Source organism: Myxine glutinosa, chromosome 5 (assembly GCF_964187855.1).
Source record: "Myxine glutinosa chromosome 5, kmMyxGlut1.1, whole genome shotgun sequence".
Taxonomy (NCBI): domain Eukaryota; kingdom Metazoa; phylum Chordata; class Myxini; order Myxiniformes; family Myxinidae; genus Myxine; species Myxine glutinosa.
In genome coordinates this window covers 28,110,153-28,136,552 of record NC_136265.1, presented here as the reverse complement: position 1 = coordinate 28,136,552, position 26,400 = coordinate 28,110,153, and the positions used below count along the sequence as shown (strand labels likewise).

Below are 26,400 nucleotides of genomic sequence, written 5' to 3'. Positions count from 1 at the left end.
ACGGTATGTCCAGGCTTTAGGCGTTATGACTCATCTTCTGACCACTTCAGACAAATTAAGCCCAGGTTTCTTAATACAGTAGTGTATTGTTTCAGTAGTATCGTTTTCGTAATAATAATAATAATAATATAGTAAATCCTCCAAAGCCAGTCACCGACTGGGCATCCTCCGTCGTGCGAAGTCCTTCCTCGGCACACCTGAGCTCCTCACCACACACAAGGCTTTCATCCGCAGCTCAATGGAATACTGTTCTCCCCTATGGGCCGGTGCTCCTGCCTCACACCTAGCTCGGCTTCACGCTGTTGAAACCAAAGCTTTCAGAATTATTGGAATCTCCCGCGATGATGCTATCTCTGAGGGCCTTTCACTCACTCACCGCAGGCAGGTAGGTGGTCTTTCTGTCTTCTAACGACTCCTCTCCGGCCTTGCTCCCCCAGCTCTCTCTGTGCTCTGTCCCCCAAATATTCCGACAGGTCGCACAAGATCTGCCAGCAACCCTCTGATGGTTAAACTGCCGAAATCTCGGCTCTCTGCTCACCTTCACTCTTTCATTCCTCTTTTCTCCTGCCTCTGGAGCAAACTCCCACACCCACTTCAATCCCACTCCTCCCTCCAGGTCTTTAAAACAGCTGTTCACCACCATCTCTTATCTTCCCCCATCCAAAACCTTGATCTTTTCTACCCCCGCTAATTCACCCCAGATCCACCTTGTTTGAAATTCCAACTTCTTTCCTGGAAGTCCTGGCAGTGTCCATATGTTTTATACCTATCCCACCCCCCCCCTTCCCATGCCCCTCCCCAAAGCCCTCTCCCTCCCATAGATCTCTCGATGTCTCCATGTCTCTCGGTCCCTGCTGTCAAATGTTGTGTTTGTGTCCTTCCGCCTCTCTCCCCATCTTGTCTACCGCTCCCGATGTTATATGTTTTATGTGTCTGTTTGTCTTTCTGTGTGATTAATGTTCGCTCTTTCACGAGCCTCGATCTTGTATACAAAAATGTATGTATATATATATATATATATATATATATATATATATATATATATATATATATATATATATATATAAATATATATATATATACATGTGAAGAAGCGGCTCTTCGTTTGCAAAAGAAGTCCACAAACAGTTTGAAAATGACGCAGCTTTATTAAATACCAACTTATACAGATCCGGAGGAAGGCGAACATCTACAGCACGACTTGCCCTCATGCCACGTTCAGCCCTTCCTGGTGTGCAAAGATTCACAGTTTACTTATATAGGAACACGATTATCAGAAAATCTCCGAGAGAACAAAGGAACTGGCGAGAGTTCCTCCCACCGTTATCCCTAGCCCCCACCGTTATCCGCTCTGTCATTCGGGGGAGTGCAGCACGCACCTTATCATTCGGACCAGATGTAGTTTCAAAGCTCCGAGGTGACAGAAAATGTAACTCACAGAGAGAAGAGTGCATGTTTGGCCCAGATAAGACCATTATCCAAAGGTTTACAATCCGAGCATCTTACATGAAACTACACATTCCACGCGCGTATAAACGTCCGCCAGCCCGCGGCTCGAGGCGCCATCTGCGAATCAAAGAGGGTTTTTACGACCGGACTTATCTAGGTGAAAGGGCACACGTATACGAAAAACCATTTGCCCAGCACGACCGAAGCGAGCATTTCTCATTTATACTAAAGCGAAGAGAAAAGCCCTTTATTCACTTATGAAAAATAGCATATAAGCAACATTAAAATCATAACATATTATTCAAGACGTCTTATACAGAATTCTTAGCAATAACGAATCTACGACTTGACATTCCTTCCTCTTGTCTCGTCGAGACAAAGTATCTTAAGAGACAACGTGCCACATCGGGCTTTATTGAAAAATAATTGTGTAATGCGGGTATCTCCCAAGGGCATATCGTGCGCCCAAAGCGCCTCGCCCGTGCATTTGGCGAACGTGTCGTGTGGTGCGTGCTTGGAGCCTGAGGGCTCAGAACATGAAAGTCCATTAACGTTTCGGATCCACAACGAAGGCGTCTGGTCCAGATGAGGTTCTGCCCCGCCAGGGGGCCAGTCACCTCCCCTGCGGAACTTGCTCCCCCCACCCTTTGCAGACTCAGTCCTTGCAGATCTTCGAAGTTAATCAACGATCATGCCCATGAGATCCCTCACGTGCTGCTGTTCTGGGGAATACATAATATTGTCAGTATCTTGTGTCTCAATTTCCTGGTCAGGGTACAGAGCGTAAAAATCCGATTCACTTGAAGCATTTGAACTTAATACATATGAAGCAAAGAGAGGAACTTCCTTTATGTCAAAGTCTCCCTTGGGCGCCTGGTCGGCTTGCGGGTCTAAGATATCCACGTCGGGTCCCTCGACCGCCAGACCCAGCGTCGCAATCAGATCCATAGTTGGGTCGGAAGGGGGCGTGCAGCTGTCAGCTTGTAATACATAAGCAGCGTTAGCCAGTACACGCAAGGGGTTTATAGCACAAGTATCACAGTCATCACATACACCGTTACAGGCAGCAGCCAGTTCCCACATGGGATCCACACAAGTATCACAGTCGTCACAAAATTCAATACAATTTTCTGGAGCGTTGGTCGCAACTGCCTTGTTGAAGGACCAGTTCAGGTCGACGGCCTCTGTGGTCAGAGCCATAGTCGTTGTCGGCGGCTTCTTCACTTTCCATCCTGTAAAATACTTTCTCATACAGAGGAGGACTAGAGATTTCATTAGTGCCCCCCAAATTACTACCCCGATTATCACAGCCAGTGCGGTCAATAACCACTTCACTATGGTGCCCGTCCATCCCCGGAACCAGTCAGTGAGCCAGCTAAATGTATAAGAATTTTCGCGCGCGATCCGATCGATCGTCAGGGCGTGGCTAGTTTCCCTTAGTCTCACTATTGCGGCTGACACTCCTTCAGATGGATCGGGTATGTAAGTGCAACATTTTCCCTCTATAATTCCGCATACCCCTCCTTTCTCTGCCAAGAGCATGTCCAAAGCCACCCGATTCTGCATCACCATTGTACGCATGTGAATCACCGTATCCAATAGTATGTCATGAGCCGTAGCGGTGTCGTTTGCCACCTTTTCTAGGGCCAAAGCCAATTTATCTATCCGGAAACTATCCATGACTGTGCCCGCTCCTGGGAAGAAGAAACCGAACACCTTTTCCCATAGGCTCCCGTGTAGTTTAGTGGTTCCATCTTCGTTCATGACTGACCTCTTATAACGCCTGTCCAAGGACTTTGGGTCTAGCTCATCCAGTATCTCAACGTCAGGAAGGACTGAACCCAAATAACATGTGCCCCCCCAATTATTTGGTAAATAGGGGTAAGCCTTGTTGCCGCATATAAACATTGTCCCATGGGGTGGGACCAGGTGGGTGGATAAGCACTGGAGTCCCTTTACCACCCCATTAATCCTACTAACCCCCCTGGAGAATGTTATAGCCGTTATGTTGTGGTTGTGTTTATCTTGCAGTACTATTCGTAATGTAATCCCTGAGCTCCCTTGTCCCAGCTTCCCGGGGAGAGTGTAGGCGCATTCTGATTCTCCCATACGCAAGTGGCCGGAACCCTGGAGGCAGACCCTCCCTTTCTGTGGTTTGACCCAGACGGGGGCAGGCCTCTCGGCCACATGGGCAATCATTGACGGGCGATAATTAAATTGTCGATTGCAACTCTTGCCGTTGTCAACCCCTTCTCTTTCCAGCGTGGTGACTAAACATGGGGAATCGATAGGTTGTGAGCAGAGGTCATTGAGGGACAGAGGTAGCACTATCATGTGTATTCCTGTGGTGCCTGCTTGGGGAAAGTGCATGCACGACCAGCAGTGTGTCCTATTTTGAATTGTTGCCACCTCCCTGGCCACTTTCCAATATGTGTTTTCCCCCCTCTTTGGGGCCTTATCCTGGGGGTGTGGCGTGAGTATGTATTCGATGCATGGTGTGTATTTAGTTTCGCCACTGGCCGCTCCTGGGGTCCAGATGCTGCACCGGACCTGCATAGTCATGCCTTTCTCTAGGCGCGTGCGTGTTTGTAGCTTAAAATCAGGGGTTCCCCATTTGTATCCTGGTTGGGCCAAGGTCTCAATGCTAGCTTGCCCGTTTTCCCGGAACTCTCGTTGCTTTTGTAGTACCATGCCAACGCGTCCAGGCCCTGCCGACAGTGCTAGCCAATTTATGTTCACCCAATTTGTGTGCAGGGCTTTCTGTTCGAAACATGGTAGTGATACTCTTTGTCCCCATGTTACGGTGAGGTGTCGGGTTTCGTTTTCGCATCTATTGGAATCGGAGTTTCCCCTAGCTGCTGTCGCTATCAATAGTATTGTACCTATGATTAGGCCCATCCTTACTGTGGTTGCTGTGGTGTAGTGTCTGGTGCTTGTATGGCCAACTTACAGTGCGTGGCGTGGATCCACGAGGTCTTGCCCTCGCAAAAGACTGCCGTTGGTGTAGTCAGCAACACCTGGACTGGTCCCTTCCACCTTGGTTCCAAGGCGTTCTTGCAGGTGAAGTGCTCCACGAACACCTGGTCTTTTTCCTCTGGTGGAACACCTGGTCCACAAGTCTCCTGGGAACGCCTGGTCTACAGGTCTCCAATTCATAGATTCAATTCATTCAATTCATAGTTTCATAGAACACCTTTTCTCCAATTTCCTAATCCACTTTTTTCAAGTGGATCCAATTTTATCCAATATTCAATTTTTAAATTCAATCCCATTTAATCCAGTCCAATTCAAATTAAATTCAATCCTTCTCTCATCATCCCATTACCTGTTTCCAACATCAATAAAAATAAAATTATAAAATTAATAAAAATCAATCATCTCAAATCTCAAATCAAATCAAAAAATCAATAAAATAATAAAAATAAACGAAAATTACTTCAGCTACAGTTTCAACTAGAATTAACACACAAACCACCATTAACCTCCATTAACACAAACAAACCACCATTAACCTCCATTAACCTCACACAAACAAACCACCATTAACCTCCATTAACACAAACAAACCACCATTAACCTCCATTAACCTCCTCGCGCCCACACCTTGGCATGAAGCCACACCACATACCGACAGTTGAAACCTCGACCGTCCTCCTTCCTCGGATAAGCGTTCTGTTGAAAACGTGACATTTCTGCCTACCTCAATCAGAGATCTCTCTGAATCTCATTTATTCGCACTGTATCTCACTTACTGTATGAACAAGACTTCCTGTTGGCACCGGAAATTAATTACTCTGTCTTGAAATCCTTCATTCGACTATGATAAATCCATCTTGAATAACGTATTCCTCCTGTGACATTGCATGGCATGTATATCGCAGGCGCCCACTATTCTGACATGGCTCATGACTCATGTCTAATTCTGACATGAAGATGAAGGACAAGAAGATGAAGGATGAAGGACATGACATGAAGAAGAAGATTCTGACAAGATACTGACATGAACGTCCGACATCCAGCTAAGTCGAAATGACCCACAATGCATTTGGGCACACATCCTCCGAGCAACCTCATACAGCACACCCGTGACTCGCGGTTCGCTCGGCTCCTGCCCGAACGCACAATAACTCTACCCAAACTTCCACGGAGCCGCACGGCGGAAACACAGGTTTGTACCACACTTTAATTAAACGAACATCGCCAGGATTCTCGGATAGACGTTAATTTCACAACACACATGACAAAAATCCGATTTAAATTCAGAGATCGCCGATCGACCTGGCACAACCATCTCAACGCGACGACGCCACGCCGCCCCCCGTCCTGGCGCGCACCCTCGTGCCTCCACACGAATCCCAACACTCCCAAACAGATGAAAATCCGGACTCAGTTCAGGACCTCACCTGTTCCCTCGGATAGTCGCTAGGGAATGTCAAGTAGACCACTTACAAAGCTTCACACCGAAACCCTCTGCTTTGCATATGTCATACAGACAAATACATTGGCCAGATACACACGTCAATTAACATCCCAATATACATTCATTCCTCATTCATATACGAGTGAGTCTCCCAGACTTCGCGCGAAACTCAGATCGACTCAAATCATGCCTTTCTCCAGCCACTCCCATGTACAATCTTTGCTCATTCATGTTACGTCTCTCATTCAAGGAAAAGGATTTTTGGGACGGGTTGGACGGGGTGGGTTGAGGTGAAAAAGGGAAGGCAGGGCGGGGGGTGTTGGGGTGTTGCCTAGAGCCCCGGGACTGAGCTCAGGTCTTGGGGGGGGGGGGGGTGGGGGGTCCTTTTGCACGGCCCAATTCTGCGGCTGTGGAGGGGGCCCTTGTATGTTCCAGTTTTGGGGAGGGGGCCCTTGTGGGTTCCAAATTTTGGGGAGGGGGCCCTTATGGATTCCTGGGCAAGCATTTGCAACATGTCGTCCTTTACATCGGCCTTCTTATCGTCGCCCATGTCCCACTGCTCGGCCGCTTCATCTAATTGGTCGGTTAGCCTTAGTGCGATGTGTACCCCGGCCAACAACAGGTCGACCAGGGCCCCCCAATCGTCGAGGGTCTGGGCCGGGGTTGGTGCTACATTCGGCCAGCGTGCATGTACTTTGGCCTGGTCCCACACCCGCGCTGGCAATACAGCCTCTCCCATGTGGCAGACGTCCCGCCAATCTGCGCCTGTATTTTGTATCCACAAACGCATAAGTTCCGGTACGTGACCGGGCTGTTCAGCCAGCAAGGTTCTCACCCGCTCCTGCATAGCCGCCAAATCTGGTTCTTTCAAATGGTTTTTTAAAGGGACACATCTCGATTGTAGGCTGTGGGTTCTCCGATTCCGTGAGCCCTTCCACTGAGGGGTACAATACAATACTCCTAGCCCTTCTGGGGCCGCGAACCCGCTGTCCGCCCCACTAATTTCTTGTCCTCTAAAAGGGTTGCCCGGGCTAAGGTGAACCTGGGGGGCGGCTGGTATAGTTTTCTGGGGGTCTAACCCCTGGGGGAACAGGGGCGGGGGTGGGAGAGGTGGCGCCTGTGGCCCGGGGACAGGGCTCAGGGCTTGGGGGGGTGGGGGGTCTTGGTCTGGCATCTGGTCCAGCGGCATCACTCGCTGATTTACTTGCTTAACTGCTTACTTACTTGTCCTCTGTCTGGTGTAGCTTCAATAACCATAGCTGCAATGCTTAAAATTTCAATATTTCAAAAACCATTCCTGTCCTTCTCACCCTGTGGCCACCTGGCCCATTTCCTGTGAGCTTATTTATTTTCTCTTGTCCACCAGATCCTGGCCTGTTTTATCTGGACCTCTGTTGCTTGCTTCCTTCTTGTCAAGCCTACCTACTGCGCGTTTTCCTTTTCCTGGCCATGTTCCTATGGCCCTCTAAGTTAGCCACAGCCCTTCGTTCCCTGGCATGCAATGGCATACCCCATCTTGTCTCTGGGCTGTTCCTTCCTGGAAAAATCTTGGCCACCTGGCTTCAACCTATATGGCTGTCCGACCTCATTTTCCCCTCCTGGTGCTAACTGTAACTTTAAGCTTACTGTTAAGTCCTTACTGGTATCCTGCGCAAAATCTATTCTTAGCTTTACCCTTAATGTTTATCCTGGCTTTAACAAAGCCACGTCATTCTGAGGCCTAAAATGAGCCTTTACTTACAATTTCTGTTCGAGTGCAGGCAGCGCGGAGACAGGGAGACTGGACCCGCTCGAGGGAGGAAGGTACGAATTTGGAATAATAGCCCTCTGATATAAAACAACTCTCACCTTTAATCAAATCAGCGTGCCGGCGCCGGCCTCAGGCAGCCTTCCTCCTGTCCCTCGGGCTCCGTTTCCCGTCGTCCGGTGCTGCACCCCACTCCTGGTACCATTTGTGAAGAAGCGGCTCTTCGTTTGCAAAAGAAGTCCACAAACAGTTTGAAAATGACGCAGCTTTATTAAATACCAACTTATACAGATCCGGAGGAAGGCGAACATCTACAGCACGACTTGCCCTCATGCCACGTTCAGCCCTTCCTGGTGTGCAAAGATTCACAGTTTACTTATATAGGAACACGATTATCAGAAAATCTCCGAGAGAACAAAGGAACTGGCGAGAGTTCCTCCCACCGTTATCCCTAGCCCCCACCGTTATCCGCTCTGTCATTCGGGGGAGTGCAGCACGCACCTTATCATTCGGACCAGATGTAGTTTCAAAGCTCCGAGGTGACAGAAAATGTAACTCACAGAGAGAAGAGTGCATGTTTGGCCCAGATAAGACCATTATCCAAAGGTTTACAATCCGAGCATCTTACATGAAACTACACATTCCACGCGCGTATAAACGTCCGCCAGCCCGCGGCTCGAGGCGCCATCTGCGAATCAAAGAGGGTTTTTACGACCGGACTTATCTAGGTGAAAGGGCACACGTATACGAAAAACCATTTGCCCAGCACGACCGAAGCGAGCATTTCTCATTTATACTAAAGCGAAGAGAAAAGCCCTTTATTCACTTATGAAAAATAGCATATAAGCAACATTAAAATCATAACATATTATTCAAGACGTCTTATACAGAATTCTTAGCAATAACGAATCTACGACTTGACATACATATGTATATATATATATATATATATATATATATATATACAGTGGTACCTCGGCTTACGAGTGCCCCAACGTACGAGTTTTTCGGGATACGAGCCGTCGCTCGGGCGGTTTGTTGCTTTGGGATACGAGCCGAGATCCGATGTACGAGCTCAAAAAATTTATTTTTTTGAATTTTCCGGTTGTGGCTTCCGGTTCCGGTCACGTGGTTATCTTGCCGTGAAAGCATCTCTGCTTGGATATAAAACACGCAATCGTCGAAATACATGAGCGAGGAATCTCCTTGCTCCAGCCGGTGACGTCATCGGCGGGGATCCCCGCCTCCAGAGTGGCTGGTCACGTGACCGCCAAAGCATGTCGCGCGTGCGGGTATAATGAGCTACACCTGTGGATCACGTGACCACGGAAGCACGCCTCGCTTGAGAGGCATGGCTTTCGGTTTGCGTTTTGCTTTATAAGGCGCGATAAATGGGCTTTTGAGTGTTAGCGGTTCATGGCGTTGATGGTTCATGACGGTTCATGGCGTTGACGGTCAAAAACCCATTACATCAATTTTACCAGGCACTGTACAGTAAGTACAGTGGACACCAAATGCACGGTGGAAGGCTAGAAGTAGAAGATCGTCCAAGACAAGTGAGAATAAGCCATACTTTGGAGATGACGTCATTCGCTGGTCCGATAACCAAAGATGTGGTATAAAAAACCAGGTGAGCTAACAATGCAGCAATGAAGGAATTCGGCCAAGGCACCGGCACACAACGACCTACCTACATCGAAAGACTCAATGCCAATGGTGACAGAAGCCAAGACGGCCGGCTTAAACACCGCCGAAAGACCACGGTGTACCAACTTACGATGCAGAACATCTTGCACTTAATATGATGACAACAGGTGCCATCCTCTGACGTACCATTACAGGTACAGGTACAGTACACGTGAGCACAGAGCAAAAGTTCACTGAAACCGAGATTAAGAAAAAAGAAAAAACACCTCGTGGTCCGTGCTCGATATCCGAGTTTCAATCTTTTCAAACACATGATGCTCTCGGTCACGGTATCTCCTGCGAGCTGCTTCTCCTTCAACCACACAAACAACAACTTCTCCATATCTTCATGGATAGAGGTCCAGTTTATTTCTTTACATTCTCTTGTATTATGTACAGTATATACGAGGTCGTGCTTGTTTATACATTATTTGTTATTTATAAAGTACATTTTTGTTATTTAAAAGCACCTAACAAAAAAAATTGGTGTTTTTTTTTTGAGGCTGGAACGGATTAATAGCATTTCAATGCATTTGAATGGGAAAATTTGCTTTGACTTACGAGCGATTTGGCTTACGAGCTCCGTCACGGAACGGATTAAACTCGTAAGCCGAGGTACCACTGTATATATATATATATATATATATATATATATATATATATATATATATATATATATAACCATAACATTTTAATCCCAATGTCGTGAATGGAAAGTTGATGGATTGAAGCGGTGTAACCGTGGAGGTAAGGAATTCACCTCGGTTAAAAAAAAGAAATTTAATTTTCGTAATAATAACGTAACGTTATTATTATTATTATTATAGTAAATCTAATCGTAACACTAATCCCTTTGTAGTGACTGCAACGTTACTGGAGGTTAATATATTTATCATGTTCATGAAATTTCAGATTTTTAGGATAAGGAATTCGGTAACAAAAAAAATTGGCTGGTATACCACTTCACATATGATGTCATCATTATCATGCTTTTGTTCCTCATTGGGAGTACTTGACAATGTGCCAGGTTTAAAAAAAATTCATTCAGCGGTTTCCGAGAAATATATTTTAAATTATTTTATTTTAATCCAAGATTCAGGGGCAGGGGCATAAAAACTTTATCTTATTTTGTCAATTCCAAGAAAAAAAGCAACTAAACAAATAATGCTAACAGACTGGAGAGCCAGGTTAACGTCCATCCGTGGGTGCAGACTAGACAGCTTAAAGGTGAGTGTGTATACCTGTAGACAATCCTGCAAGCCCTTACCACATCGTACCAAAAAAAACAAAAAACTTATCTATTTCTTAAAATACAGTTTTGTCAAAAAACGGTGAATGTTTATTAAAAAGGGGATTATATTGTGTGTGTGTGTTTATGTGTGGACACGCACATATACATACACACATACATGCACACATACATACATACACACATACACAAACAAACACACACACACACACACACACACACACACACACACACACACACACACACACACACACACACACACACAGACACATGCACGTGCACACACACACGCACACATACATACACAAATACACACATATATATATACACACACACACACACACACACACACACACACACACACACACACACGCACATACACAAACATACATACACATATATGCACACACACACACACACACATATACACACACACACATACACATATACACACACACATGCACACATACATACACAGACACGCACACACACATATACACACACATATACATACACATACACACACACACACATGCACACACACACATACATATGCACACATGCATACATGCACATACACACACACACACACACACACACACACACACACACACACACACACACACACACACACACACACACACACACACACACACACACACACATATACATACGCACACATACACACACGTACACATATACACACATACATATATACACTAATACACATGTATACTCCCGTTTCACCACGTTCGTCGGGCGTCACAATTACCAGCTGCACGTGAGTAGAAATTCACACATAATTTCTACACCCTAAACGTCAACATTTTGGAGGGGTTTCTGCGCATGCGCACGGAGTATTCTGGGTGTATACGTCCTTTCAAAAGTCACGTGTTCGTAAGAAAACACTTTTTCCACGTAATTACACATACTTATTTTTTATTTTAAAACATTGAGGATGATGTTTCTTGGACTATTGGGACTATCCTTTGTATAATTTTTTGAACGGCAAGAACTGTCGTTTCAACACTATGTCATGTGACGCTCCACCTGTGGCTGTTTGGCTGCATCACTTTCTGGCGGCACATTTGTGGCCCTGATGCAGTGCCCCCCTTTACCAGTAAGCTGGTACTCATTTTCCTGACCTCAGAAGGGTGACAGCCTGAGTCAATTCAACAGAATGACAGGGGCTCAAACTCCAGAACCCAAAGATCTCAAGCCAGCCACCTTAACCGCTAATCCAGCACCACTGGGGTTGTGGTTTGGAGAATGAGTTGGAGGGGTTTCTGCGCATGCGCACCAATGTCAAGGACTTGACTGAAAAAAATTGAGGCCTGGAGTTATACAGGCTAACTACAAGATTAAAACCACAGGAAATTTGAGGCAAGTCGCAGCATGCGAGGTCAGACAGCAGATGTGAAAAACTCTTTGCAAAGTTTGAGAGGGAATGACCTAACTTTTTTAAACGTCTCTTTCGGATTTTTTTGAATATCACAGAAATATCGAATAAATGTGAATCTATCGATATATAACCGAACAAGTACAAAAAGTTTTAATTAAAACAAAAGCCGCGTCGATGTTACACAATGCCTAGATGCAGCTGTGCCTATAACGTCGATGTTATAGGCACAGGACATTCCTATTGATTCGATTACTTGATGTTATTTTTGTGCAAAGTGAAAATATATCTCGGCAATTTCCCGTGTGTGGCGACGAATTTTTAATATATCTCGGCATTTTCCCATCTGTTATTTCAGGCGGTGTATGACTGACCATGCCGCGATTTAAAAAAATATATATCTCGGCAATTTCCCGTGTGTGGCGACACGTGAACGAAGCTATGCTCCTCTCTCCACATTATTGTGACGACGTATAAATTAAATATTTCATCGTGACGATTGTCATCAAATGGACGAATTTTTAATATATCTCGGCATTTTCCCGTCTGTTATTTCAGGCGGTGTATGACTGACCATGCCGCGATTTAAACAAAATATATATATCTCGGCATTTTCCCGTCTCTTATTTCGGGCGGTGTATGACTGACCATGCCGAGATTAAAAAAAAAAAAAATCTCAATGGACTTGAAGTTACAGGCCTTTGAGAATTCATTTCGTTCTATAAAGGGCAACTTTCATCGGATTTTCTTCCCGTTTTTTTTCAACTGAGTCTAAAACTATGTTAGCGACTGTGAAAAATGAAATGATATATCGAATTTGATTTGAAATAAAACTGTGTGAGAGAGGAAGACACCACGAGCCTACAAAACAGGCCTCAAAGCTATGCGAGTTAATAAAACTAGGGCATGCCCGTACTATATATATCTAAAATTATATCCCCCCCCTCTATTTACATGAAATGGTTTGGTCCAAAGCGAACGACTTGCGAGTACGGTGACAATCCCCCCCCCCTCTATTTACATGAAATGGTTTGGTCCAAAGCGAACGGCTTGCGAGTACGGTGACAATCCCCCCCCTCTATTTACATGAAATGGTTTGGTCCAAAGCGAACGGCTTGCGGAGTTTGGTAAAGAAATCGCCATAACGTGCACAAACGCGCAGGAAAGCGAAAGAATCGCAAATTAGTTTTAATTAGTTTTAAAACATAGTTTAACGCCAACATAGCGGCAACATAGTTTGCCAACGTGAAATAAATGAATACGCTCTCAAATGTGCCGTCCGAGGCAGAGTCTGTTCGGCACGTTCGGCACACGTGATAGCTCGCTGCTCTCTGATTGGTTGAATCGTTTTTTGGACATAGCTCGGTAACTACTTGTCCGATTAATATGAAACCTTGAAAAGGCACATCCTCGGGTCCCCAGCAATATACCTGGCAAGTTTCAAGTATATCGAACCCGTGGTTGTCGAGAAACAGCGGTCACAGACATACAGACATACATACATACATACATACATACATACACACAGAGATTACTGGAATTATAGATAGATGGTGGATATTTGTTTATATGAAGGCTCTCCCAGAATGGGTGGAGCTATGGTTCCCAGAATGGGTGGAGCTTTGAGGTTTTGTCTTCTCTGCAAGAACAAGAAGAAGAAGAAGAAAAAGAAGAAGAAGAAGAAGAAGAAGAACAACAACAACAGCAGAGGGCACTCTATGAGCAGCGTCTGCGACGTGGCTAAAAACATGGTCCGTGATGCCATACGCCCGTCCGGGAAGCCGTGAAGCTGTGATTCTGTCTATTAATTACGTCCTGTTTGAACACTGGTTGCACACTGTCTATTAATTATGTACGTCCATAAATTACGTACTGTTGGAATGTACCTTATGACCCTTTAGACTGCTGAGATCCCTTTGACTTTTGAAGACCCTTTAAGTCCCCCAACACCCTTACGATTACCAAGACCACATAAGAACCCGAACATTCAGACTCAAAAGACCCAGAGGACCCAAAATAACGCAAAGACCCAGAGGACCCCAAAAATCAAAAAGACCCCATAGACTCAAAAGATCCAAAAGACCTCAAAGATCTAAAAGACCAAAAATACACCAACGACCCAAAATACCCAAAAGGCCCAAAATACCCTGAAACACAAACGACCCAAAATACCCAAATGGCACTTCCGCTCCCTCTTTTTATATATTTTGTTTGTCTGGTTGATTTGTTTGTGAAGTAAATGTTAGCTCTTTCACGAGCCTCCATTCAGTATACAAAAAAAAAAAAAAAAAAAACCCCCCAAAAAATCCAGAAGTCCCAGAAGACCCTTAAGACCCAGAAGACCCTTAAAACCCTTAAGACCCTTAAGACCCAGAAGACCCTTAAAACCCTTAAGACCCTTAAGACCCTTAAAACCCTTAAGACCCAGAAGACCCAATATATCCCAAGATCCTGAACACTCCATAGACCACTTCTACCTTGAAGACCCTTTCAATACTTTAGACACCTTTAGATCGCTTCACCCTTCCAACCGTTTATATTTATACCCTTTAACCTTTATACCCCTTAAGTCCCTTTTGACACCTTAGACCTTAACACCATTTAGACAACTTACATCCTTCAGACCGAGGAGACAGCTTGGACCCTTGACCATTTAGAGCTTTGCACCACTTGGACCTTTTTAGATTACAAATAATTTACAAATAAATAATATCACCAATATTACAAACAAGAAGACGTCATGCAGAGCACAATATTTGCAAAATCCACCTCTCCCCAAAATAAAAAGTTGCCATGGATGCCACAAATTGTCCGTTTCATTATCATTAAATTGACGATTTTAAAGCTCGTGTCAATAGGATTGAAATTGATGATTTTTCAGATGAAAATTGATGATAAATCGAAGTTTGACCTTGAGTTGACCTTTGACCTTTTGACCATAAAATTAGTTGGTTTCCCAATTCAGTGTGTACAATGCAATTGCTCTTTAATATTCAGGTTAATCGGATAAAAATTGATCATTCAGATGAAAATTGATGATGATCGAAGTTTGACCATGAGTTGACCTTTGACCTTTTGACCTTTACAATAGTTGGTTTCCCAATTCAGTGAGGTACTATGCAATTGCTGTTTATTTTTCAAGTCAATCGGATGAAAATGGATTTTTCAGATGAAAATTGATGATGTTGGAAGTTTGACCTTGAGTTGACCTTTGACCTTTTTACCTCAAAAAGAATTGGTTTCCCAATTTAGTGACTCAATATGGAAATGCTGTTCAATCTTCAAGTCAATCGGATGAAAAATGTCAATTTTTGAAATTTGACCTCAAGATGACCTTTGACCTAAAAATCAATAGGCTTCCTCCTTACGACCAACTCTAGCATCTGTTGAAGTTTCGTGTAGATCGATTTGAAATTGTGACCTGTAGGTGATTGACAGACAGGAATGGCGCACCCGCGGGAGTGACCAGTGCACCTGCTGACAGGAATAGCGCACCCGAGGGAGTGACCAGTGCACCTGCTGACAGGAATGGCGCACCCGCAGGAATGACCAGTGCACCGGCTGACAGGAATGGCGCACCCGCAGGAGTGACCAGTGCACCTCCTGACAAGAATGGCGCATCCACGGGAAGGAATGGCGCACCCACGGGAAGAAATGGTGCACCCATGGGAAGAAATGGCGCACTCGCGGGAAGGAATGGCGCACCCACGGGAAGGAAGGGCGCACCCACGGGAAGGAATGGCGCACCCGCGGGAGTGACCAGTGCACCTGCTGACGGGAATGGCGCACCGACGGGAAGGAATGCTGCACCCGCTGACAGGAATACCAGTGCACCTGCTGACAGGAATGGCGCACCCACGGGAAGGAATGGTTCACCCGCGGGAGTGACCAGTGCACCTGTTGACAGGAATGGCGCACCCATGGGAATGACCAGTGCACCCGCTGACAGGAATGGCGCACCCGCGGGAGTGACTAGTGCACCTGCTGACAGGAATAGCGCACCCACGGGAAGGAATGGCGCACCCGTGGGAGTGACCAGTGCACCTGCTGACAGGAATAGCGCACCCACGGGAAGGAATGGTGCACCCGTAGGAGTGACCAGTGCACCTGCTGACAGGAATAGCGCACCCACGGGAAGGAATGGTGCACCCACGGGAGTGATCAGTGCACCTGCTGACAGGAATGGCGCACCCGCGGGAATGACCAGTGCACCCGCTGACAGGAATGGCGCACCCGCGGGAGTGACCAGTGCACCTGCTGACAGGAATAGCGCACCCACGGGAAGGAATGGCGCACCTGCAGGAGTGACCAGTGCACATGCTGACAGGAATGGTGCACCCGCAGGAGTGACCAGTGCACCTCCTGACAAGAATGGCGCATCCACGGGAAGGAATGGCGCACCCGCGGGAGTGACCAGTGCACCTGCTGACAGGAATGGCACACCCGCAGGAATGACCAGTGCACCCGCTGACAGGAATGGCGCACCCACGGGAAGGAATGGCGCACCTGCGGGAAGGAATGGCGCATCCGCGGGAAGGATGGCGCACCCACGGGAAGGTATGGCGCACCCGCGGGAGTGACCAGTGCACCTGCTGACAGGAATGGCGCACCCGCTGACAGGAATGACGCACCCACGGGAAGGAATGGCGCACCCACGGGAATGACCAGTGCACACGCGCGAAGGAATGGCGCACCCGCGGGAAGGAATGGCGCACACATGGGAAGGAATGGCGCACACACGGGAAGGAATGGCGCACACACGGGAAGAAATGGCGCACACACGGGAAGGAATGGTGTGTGGCTGTCATGTGTGTGGCCAGTGACCATGCAGCAATCAAGCGTTGGACACATAGGGAGTACCTATCCTCTGCGTGGGTGGAGTTTGCACATTTCTTGCTGAACAAAAGTGTCGTCTGCATATTTAAAGAAGACTCTTGATGTTTGTATGGTGTGTGTTTAATGGTGTGTAAAGGGTGTAAAGGTCATAAGTGTCTTTGAGGTTAAGGGGGTCAAAAGGATACAAAAGATCTATAGTGGGTCTATAACGGTCTTAATTGTTCTGAAGGGCTAAAGGGTGTGTTCCAAATTTAGTTAGGGTCTGAGGGGTCCAAAGGGTCTAAGGGCTCTTTATGGGGTGAAATGGTTTATGGGGTTTCTTAGGAGTCTGCACGGTCAAACGTGTTTAAGGGTCTGAAGGTCTAGAGGGTTATAGGGGTCAAAAGGATGTAAATTATTCAAGGCATCTAAAGGGTCTGGTCTAAAATGTCCGAGGGGTCTAGGCAGTTTAAAGGGTCTGAAGGTTTAAAAGGTACGTTCAAACACTACGTAATTGAGAGACATAAGTACGTAATGTAACTCCTTGAACTTCTTTTTCTTGGAAAATCCAAATGCCATTCGACAAGGACAAGGCCCACCAGAAGGCTGAAGGAGATGTATCGGTGGGAGGGAGAAGGCCACAAATTACCTGGAGGACTTCCGTAAGGTCTGTGATCCTGCCATCATCACCAGGTGTTCCAAGCCAGTCTTAGTGCATAGGTGGTGGCAGTGGTTTCGAATGTAGTTTGTGGTGAAGTTTGACAACTACACAGTCGCTCAGTATGGCAAGCTTGGCCGACAACTTCCGGATCATCTACATGTAGCTTTGTCGGATCTTAATACTCGGCACACGTCACGTGTAGGATCATTCAGGGTTCACTGCATGGGATTAAGTGCGATTTGCTTTGAATGTGCATGTTTGATTTGCAAAATGGTTACTAGTACAACTAGATGGTATTCATAGAATACTTACCCTGTGCAGTCAACTTGTTGCGAGCCAACTCTTCTGTTTTTGAACATTTTTGTTCTTTGATCCAATATGGCTGCCAGACCACGTGAGCGATGACATCATAAATCTTTATTCTCTAATATAATTGTTGCATAGATCACACCCCCAATACATTTCAAACTGATCAGACTAAGCGTTGTCCCTGTCGAATTATGACGTCATAATTATGGCACCAATGACGTCATCGTTAACACCTATTCCCCATATGGAGTTCTTTACAATGCGCCACGTTTCAATATTTTCCATTCAGCGGTTTTGGAGATATAGAGGTGCAACATTTTTCGGTTTTTCCAAGATGGCGCCTGTACCACATGACCTGTGACGTCATGATTATCATTAAAATACCTGAGGGGGTGCTCCTATGGTGAAAATGTCGTGTCCATCAGACCAACAGTTGATGAAATTTTTTTAATGATGATCGGATGGATGTGTTGTATTTGTCGAATAATGACGTCATAACGAAGGCACCGATGACATCATCATTAACCTATCTTATTCCTCATGGGGAGTGGTTGACAATAAGCCAGGTCTCAATTTTTTCCATGGAGTGCTTTCAGAGATATTGAGGTGCGAATTTTTTCCAAGATGGCGCCTGTACCACGTGACCTATGACGTCATAATAATCATTAAAATATTCTACAGGAGGAGGTCCTCCTGTGGTGAAAATTTCATGTCAATCGGACCAACGGTTGCCGAGAAAATGAATTTTTAAAATGTAGACACGTACGGCACACGTACGTACTCACATGAATGCTTAACCCCGCTTTTCGCTTCGCGAGTGCAGGACAATTATCCAGAAAAATTATATCAAGATGCTTTTGTTTTCCACAAGAGTGAGGCCGGGTACGTGTGGGATTGGAGGGAAAGCTACCGAAGAAGCTCCCTTTGAACGGTGGAGTGCTGCAAGCTATGTCCCTCCTTGTCCCAGCCAATGGACTGACAGACGTATTCCAGCAAAAACATGTAGGTTCAGGCAAGTTGGAAGGAATGTATTATTGCTTAACCACAAACTTAACATCTCGAAATCCAGGAGGGATTTTATGTGAACGCAGCAGAAAATATACTAACCTGTTATTACGTCCGCCACTGAAGGTGGACGAAGGTTATGTTTTCACCCTTGTCTGTCTGTTTGTCTGTGAGCAGGAGATCTCAAACAGTTATGGACGGATTCGGACGAAGGTTGGTGGACAGGTTGGATGTGCGACAAGGATGAATTGATTAGATTTTGGTGAATATCCGGATCCGGAAATGAGAATTTAAATTTTTTAAAACTGGATTCTTCCCCATTGAGAGATTGGGGCCAAATATCGCAAGATGTTTCAAGAAGTTGAGGACGAGTTATGACAAAACTTTGTGAATTAGTTGGGTCGGTGACAAGAACAAGCCAATTCGATTTTGGTTCAGGTCTGAATCCAGATCTGGCCTATCAGTGGATACAAAATATAAACGGTCCAGTCTGGCAGAGGTATACCGAGTGCCGTTCTAGTTGTTGTTGTAATATGGGTTCATAAGTGTTTATGAGCATCTCGGATAATGGTCACCCCATTAGCAGGCATTCTGGAGAACATTTTAAGTGGCTATAATAGTTCACATACAGGTCCATCAGTAGGCCTATATTGTCCCAACTACACTGATTAGCAGTGCGATTGTGTGTTTGCTCTTTGCTTGCAGCATTCTCCCTGGCAGATAGGTTCTCCCTGGCAGATACAGTAGGTTCTCCCTGGCAGATAGGTTCTCCCAGGCAGATAGGTTCACCCTGGCAGATACAGTAGGTTCTTCCTGGCAGATACAGTAGGTTCTCCCAGGCAGATAGGTACTCCCTGGCAGATACAGTAGGTTCTCCCAGGCAGATAGGTACTTCCTGGCAGATACAGTAGGTTCTCCCAGGCAGATAGGTTCTCCCAGGCAGATAGGTTCACCCTGGCAGATACAGTAGGTTCTTCCTGGCAGATACAGTAGGTTCTCCCACGCAGATAGGTACTCCCTGGCAGATACAGTAGATTCTCCCTGGCAGATAAGTTCTCCCTGGAAGATAAGTTCTCCCTGGAAGATAAGTTCTCCCTGGAAGATAGGTTCTCCCAGGCAAATAGGTTCTCCCTGGCAGATGGGCTCTCCCTGGCAGATGGGCTCTCCCTGGCAGATGGGCTCTCCCTGGCAGATGGGCTCTCCCTGGCAGATGGGCTCTCCCTGGCAGATGGGCTCTCCCTGGCAGATAAGTTCTCCCTGGAAGATAGTCTCCCTGGCAGATAGGCTCTCCCTGGCAGATAGGCTCTCCCTGGCAGATAAGCTTTCCCTGGCAGATAGGTTCTGCAGATCTCTTGAAGATGAGGACCTTGCTGAGCTGTTGAACTAGAGGCAGCTCTTCTCTGTGAACTGGCGCCTCCCATCCATTGAAGCAGCCAATGACAATACGAGTCAGCGCTGAGCGCAGGTACTCCAGTTGGGAGGATTCTACTGGCAAGTTTGAAAAAGCTGGTGGTGCGGATTCTGATAATCCTGCCTTATGACTAGGCCTCGGTGGAGAGCTATTGAGCATGTCCACTAAACTGGATACCGTACCAAATTTAAAGCCTCAGTGGAGAGTTGTTGAGCATGTCCATTAAACTGGATACCGTACTAAATTCACTCGGCCTCAGTTGAGAGTTGTTGAGCATGTCCACTGAACTGGATACCGTACCAAATTCACTCGGCCACAGTGGAGAGTTGTTGAGCATGTCCACTAAACTGGATACCATACCAAATTGAAAGCCTCGGTGGAGAGTTGTTGAGCATGTCCATTAAACTGGATACCGTGCTAAATTCACTCGGCTTCAGTTGAGAGTTGTTGAGCATGTCCATTAAACTGGATACCGTACCAAATTCACTCGGCCACAGTTGAGAGTTGTTGAGCATGTCCACTAAACTGGACACCATACCAAATTGAAAGCCTCGGTGGAGAGTTGTTGAGCATGTCCATTAAACTGGATACTGTGCTAAATTCACTCGGCTTCAGTTGAGAGTTGTTGAGCATGTCCATTAAACTGGATACCGTACCAAATTCACTCCACTTCAGTTGAGTTGTTGAGCATGTCCACTAAACTGGATACCATACCAAATTCACTCGGCCTCAGTGGAGAGTTGTTGAGCATGAAAATTGACGATTATATGTGACGCTGACCTTTGACCTTTTGACCAAATTATTAATTTTCCTTCTCCATATTCTCCTAATAAAGCTTTCTTGAGAATTTGATGACAAAACTCAAATGGTAAATTTAAATTTCAGGACAATTGGATGAAAATTGACGATTAATTATATTTTTTGACGATTAATGACGAAGCTGACCTTTGACCTTTTGACCAAATTATTTATTTTCCTTCAAAATATTATCAGAACAATTGATGACAATAACTCAAACGCTAAAAAGCTACGGCCCTGACACACACACACACACACACACACACACACACACACACACACACACACACATACACACACACACACACACACACAGTCTGGCAGGCAGGCAGAAACTATTACAAAACCGCGTCTCCTGCAATGAATAGGTAGGCCTAGAAGTAATTCAAACTCCCCTCTAAGCTGTCTAGCCTGAGTTCGACCCAGCTTTCAACTGTCATCCCGGTGTTTCATCATAGTCTGTGCTGTCCCGCTAAACGCTAAAGTAGTGCATCGTCTGCCGACATTAGTTAGTGGACATTAAATATCCCATGGTGCCCTTTGTGAAGAGTAGGCTGCCTTAACCACTGCGGCGATTGGGATGGCAAACCTTGGCCGAGAAACTGCTTCAGCGGAACCAGCACTCTGTGCACAGGGTAAGCTCTGGTACATCGGGAATTGAAACAAAGCGCCAAATGTTTAAGCTTAAACTCATAGTTAACACAAAAAGGCAAACGAGAGCGAGTTTCGGCCTCAGCTTTTCTATTTGAGAGTGAAAAGTTTCTCAATTTGTTCTGGCCACTAATTTGTGGATAAGATGATTGGAGAGAATGAAGTTCGTTGTCACATTTTAGAGTGAGACAGACCAACTGTCGGCCCAATGGAGCTGAACTCATTCAGGCACAGGCCGAGCAGGAAGCCCTTGACAAGTCAACGCTCGATCCGCTCTCTACAGATAACATATATCACTGGACGCTCCTCGTGAGGTTCAATCAATGCTCTCTGGTCCATGAACTGGCAACTCCTATTTTTGTTGTATATAAAGTGGAGTCCTGTGGAAGATCTTGAACACAGAACAGGATGGGTAGGATGGTGGGAAGCGAGGTAGCACACCCACAGCAGGGTATACGGACACAACAGAGCGACACTTCGAGAACGAAAGAACGAGAGAGGAAGGGAATGCGAGCAGAACACTGGGAGTGGGTAACAAGATGGATACAAGCTTAACCACAGCAAGAAGGGGCTGAAAAAACAGGAAGGGATAATCAGGGATGAAACTGCAATGGCCCCCCCCCCACCCCCCCAAAAAGGTGAGTGGAGAGAGAGGGGAGAAACCTGGAAAGGAAGTACATTTTTACTGGGGGTAGAAAAGGGCATGAGTATAGATGGGGTTATGACCTGAGGAGGAGGTGAACAGTCATCTTGAAGTCCCAGAGGGAAGAATGAGATTGACAACCAGATTGAGGAGGTTGGTTGCACAGGTGATAGAAAAGAGGACCAAATGAGAATCTGGATTTTGTGAGGTCATCATAATGAGTCACTGGCAGATTGAATGGCTTCTCAACAATGCTTATGAGTGCATGGATTCTTCTGGAACGTCTTGCAGCTCTGTGGTACACCTCAGGTTCTCGACATTCGAGATTTCTCGGCTCGTTTAATAACATGTCCACCAAAACTGACATCCCCATTCTTCAGACATGTAGGCTGCAGTCACTCTCATCTCTTCAGACCTTGAGAAAATGATGAGCTGGTCAAACACTTGGAACATGTCTTTCAATCCTGACAAATTTCACATTCTCACTATCTCTCTCCCAAAGGACCGTCTGGCAATCCCTCTGAACTACTTTCTTAACAATCCTCTTGTAGAAGTTCAGTTATTCAAACTCCTGAGTTTCACTATCAGCCATGATCTTTCTTGGGCAAGCCACATTTCAACATTGGCCGACTGGCATCCTCCGTCACACAAAATCCTTCCTTGGCACACCTGAACTCCTGTCTACCTACAAGGCCTTCATCCGCAGCTTGATTGAGCACTGCTCTCCACTCTGGGCTGGCTCCACTGCCTCACATCTTGCTCATCTACACGCCATGGAAACTAAGGTCTTCAAGATCATTGGAATCTCTTGTGCTTTGAGTCCATGGGTTTCTCACTTTACGACCGCACATAGGTTAGTGGTCTCTCTGTCTTCTACCACATCCGTTCTGGTCCTGCACCCTCTGCTCTTTCCGTGCTTTGTCCCCCCCCCTTCCGATTCCCTCCTTCCCAGGTTTCTGCAAGATGCACAGTGCACACGGTCCACCATCAACCCCTTTCTGGTGAAACTACCTAAATCCAGGATTGCAGGTCCCCTCCACTCATTTGTTCCTCTTTTTTCCTGCCTGTGGAATAAACTTCCACATGCTATTCAACCTCATCCTTCCCTCCAGGTCTTCAAGACAGCTGTTCACCACCATCTCAGATCGTCCCCAATCCTAAACCATGATCTTTTCTACCCTCAATAACCCTACCCACATCCCTCCTTCTTCCAATTTTCCCTTCCCTTTTGCCCTGATACATTCACTATACCAGCTCTTCTTGTATGAGCCTCGACTATGTATAAAAGAAAATGCAGACAAGGATAACATTATTAAAATACACCATCAACCGTTCGACAATGAATGAACATGTTTTTTTATTTTTTTTTAGGTTATACACTTAAATATCAAACGCCTTATTCCCAAGGATGCTACATTTTGTATTTCTTGAACATCATTCACAGTCGACGTGAATGAGAACACAAAGAAGACCAAGAAACACCAAGAAGTGAAAGTTCCAATCCTCGATGACCAATGAAGTGAACCGGGAACGTTCCTTCAGCGGATCGCTCGAGCCCAGTTGTCACCAGGTGTCAACTCCCATGAGGCTCATTTGATGTACACAGTGAACTGTTACATTTCCTGAAGCCTCATTATAAATGCCAAGTGTTTTGATGCAGTTGGACCAAACGCCGAAATTGGGCAAAAATCATAGTACAAACCAGGGGTCTTCTTGGTCCAGTTCAGAGACATCGATCTGTGCCCCTCGTCTTCTGTGGCCACCCAGAGCGTCTCTCCCAATACCTTCCCTTGTGTGTGGTCGGTATTCCAAAAATCGTTCATCACGGTCCACTGAAAGTTCAATTTCTGACGACGGGGAATCAGTCCTGCTTTCTGCCCTTTTATATGGACTTCTTTGTAGCTCCCTTCGTGGATCTCTCTGCGGTTCCCTCACCGGCTTCATCTCCCTCTCCGGCTGTAAACCGAGGCCATCGGACCAAAGTGGAAAATCTGACAAGGACGAACAGCACACGGGGAGACGGCGAGGGTCCAATGTTGAGGATGAATACTGAGGATCTTGTGATGGGCAGTCGAAGGGAGGTGCGGGTACATTCTCAACATCACTGGGCGGACAGCTTGGACTTCTTTCATTGTCCGACGATTCAATCTTCGGTTTAGCTTCTGCTTCAACCGCACCTTCGGCCGGATCAATCAAAACTTTCGCCTTCCGGAACCTCTGCGCCTGCAATACCGCGTTGGAAGCGACGAGCATGAAGAGCCCTATTCCCATCAGCAACGGACCCACCACCTTGAGGCGCGAAGGTTGGAGCTGCCGGGCGCTCAACCACTCATCGGCTGTTACGTTCCCTGACCAACTCCCAAAGATCTTCCGTGGACAGTAGCCGATGATGGTAAAGAGAAAACCCACCAGGACAATCAGGACACCCAATATCAGCAGGTATCCAGGACGGGAGCACATGTTGACGGCGCGTTTCACTTTGCGGTATCGGTGATGATGACGGTGGCGATGGCGATGGCGATGAATGCTGCGGGACGAAACCTCAGATGCGTTCGTACTCCGGCCATTGCTGGCCATGGTCTGGGAGATCTGGGGCGACATGGAATGTTTACCAGCTGAGCCAGAAGGAATCCTCACGTGTTAAAAATGTCTTTAAATCTACCAAAATCAAAAAAAGATGTCTCCAATGATTTATCAAGGGACAACACAAGCTTTCCTTACCTTGGAGGCAAACACCTGGTAAGGAGGTCAGTCTCGAGGTTGAATCGGCGTGCCGGATGCAAGCTGTGGATTGAGAATGACCAGGTTGTTGAGAGCGACGAGCACACAGCAGGGACACGGAACAACTGGCTCGCTCCAAAGCGTTAAGCCTGATCGTATCCCATGATCCTTCCTCACCTGCAACTGAGTGCCGCACACCTTCAGCAGCTTTTCTCCAATGCGGGAATCCAGATGTTTTTTTTAATGTTATTTTAAACTTTGGCAAAGTTCCTTGACTTCAGAAGTAACCACCGAATCAACCGCAAGTCATCGCTCAATGATCCTTCTTCTTCTTCTTCTTCTTCTTCTTCTCTCGAAACTCTCTTTTTCTCAACCCCTTCTTCCTTCTTCTCTGTATCTTCCTGACGTGTGTATTAGATTTTAAGCTAGCTCGCTACACTAAACCAGCTACGTCGGATTTTAAACCATGTGACATTTACTGTGCCAGAACCGCCTGGGTAAACGCCCAACTGTTAAGCTATGGCCGCCATCTTTTAAAGATGAACTCTGTGCCTTGGGCTCACCATCGTCGGGTCTCTATTCTCCGGTTATCATTGACTACGGCACTTTGTATCACACTCACTGGATCATTGGGAAGGTAGCATCGCTCGTACAAGACGACAACGTTTATAACCCTCCAGTTCCTTTGGGAACAAATTATGCCATTGTGTGCTGGGTACCCCGCCCAGCAGCCTCGGGGCCAATTATCTGGGCAAAGTTTGCTATTGCTGTTCTTTACATATTACCATGCCAGAAGACAATTGACGAGAGTTTGAGTTGTACTTCTTACAAGGGTTACAGGCAGCAGTAACTTCGAGACAATGAAAGACATGATGGAGGCATCCATACTATTCATTCCTCGATTGATTATAAGGCCCTATGTATATTTTATTTGGGAATTAAGGGGACAATAGATTAGATATATGATATATCTACTGCCCAGATTGCAGATACCTACTGCCCAGATTGGAGATACCTACTGCCCAGATTGGGTTTATGTACTGCATACCTACTGCCCAGATTGGAGATACCTACTGCCCAGATTGGGTTTATGTACTGCATACCTACTGCCCAGATTGGAGATACCTACTGCCCAGATTGGGTTTATGTACTGCATACCTACTGCCCAGATTGGAGATACCTACTGCCCAGATTGGGTTTATGTACTGCATACCTACTGCCCAGATTGGAGATACCTACTGCCCAGATTGGGTTTATGTACTGCATACCTATTGCCCAGATTGAAGATACCTATTGCCCAGATTGGAGATACCTACTGCCCAGATTGGAGATACCTACTGCCCAGATTGGGTTTATGTACTGCATACCTATTGCCCAGATTGAAGATACCTATTGCCCAGATTGGAGATACCTACTGCCCAGATTGGAGATACCTA

General features: G+C 46.2%; 1 long non-coding RNA gene across 1 annotated transcript; it reads right to left on the bottom strand.

Annotated features, from left to right (window-relative positions):
• Positions 1 to 23,612: 23,612 nt before the first annotated feature.
• Positions 23,613 to 25,355, bottom strand: LOC137413059 (uncharacterized). Its single transcript, XR_013623328.1, has 3 exons — positions 25,142 to 25,355; positions 24,965 to 25,027; positions 23,613 to 24,832 (listed from the first exon to the last, which is right to left on the bottom strand). It is a non-coding gene; the product is annotated as an uncharacterized LOC137413059 (long non-coding RNA).
• Between the last annotated feature and the right edge of the window lie 1,045 nt (positions 25,356 to 26,400).